Raw genomic sequence first — 1,216 nt, forward strand, 5'->3', positions numbered from 1 at the left:
TAACTTAATCTCCCAACTTGAGTGAGTTCATACATTTGCAACAGGACTTTAGAGATGTTTAAAATAAAATAGTGGTCATAAACACAAAATACAGTCTTTGTCGTTAGAGAAATGGAGACCCAGGATAGATTGCATTAAGGTTTATNTTATAGGAAATAAGAGTGGTGTGAATTAGGTAATCCTTTTTATGTGTAAACTATTGGTATTCAGTAGTTCTCAAAACTACACATTTTACTTGTTTAATTCCTCGCTCAGGGCTATGGATCTTTGTTCCTATGTTTTATTTTCAGTGGGTATTTTCAGCCATGTGTTACTTGCTCACATCTTGTTTCCTTTGATGTATAATTTGTTTGCACTGTAGATACTGTTTCTATTGACTTCCACTTCCTTTAATTTTTTGTGTATCACGTTGCTTCCGACATTCTATAGAGAGAACTTGTTCTCTGTGGCAAGGAGTTATTTGCTTATATCTGGCTTTTAAAGTGCTCAGCTTTGTTGTTACTTTTTTGGTTTTTCGAGACAGGGTTTCTCTGTGTAGCGCTGGCTATCCTGGAACTCACTTTGTAGTCTAGGCTGGCCTCGAACTCAGAAATCCGCCTGCCTCTGCCTCCCGAGTGCTGGGACTAAAGGCTTGCGCCACCATGCCCGGCTTACTTTTTTTTTTTTAAGACAAAAATCTAGCTGTTAGATAAAAGGTGACAAAAAGCTGGTTATACAAATAGTCTAAGGCAGATGTCAGGATTCTTTCTGTCTGTGTCAGCTTCACTGTTTTGTATTTGCTTTTGCTGAAGTCCAGCCCCAGCAGGGTTCAGGTCCCAAAGAGGGAGATAAGGAGTTGGTAAGGGAAGGAGGCTGATATACTCTGAGGGAAGTTAGGATAGCTTGTGTGTTTATTGAAAAAAAAAAAAGGCTACACATTTTATATTCTATAGTTGCATAGTAGCTTAATCATAAGTAATGCTGAAAACAGAAATGATTCTAAGAAATGTATCGTCCTTTCTTGAACAGATTGTTTTGACCTATTTTAGCCCTATATTTTCGCATCCAGAATGAAAGAGGTAATCAACTTTATTACAATATTTTTCTTCGAGGCAAAAGCAATAAGTTTAGCAGGCATCCAGGTCCGTATTTTCTAAGATTCAATGAACCTACCAGGTGCTACCAGCACACTCTCAGCCTTTGTGGTCAGGGTGCCAGACATTGATCCCTCAGAAAC

Source organism: Mus caroli, chromosome 17 (assembly GCF_900094665.2).
Source record: "Mus caroli chromosome 17, CAROLI_EIJ_v1.1, whole genome shotgun sequence".
Classification (NCBI taxonomy): domain Eukaryota; kingdom Metazoa; phylum Chordata; class Mammalia; order Rodentia; family Muridae; genus Mus; species Mus caroli.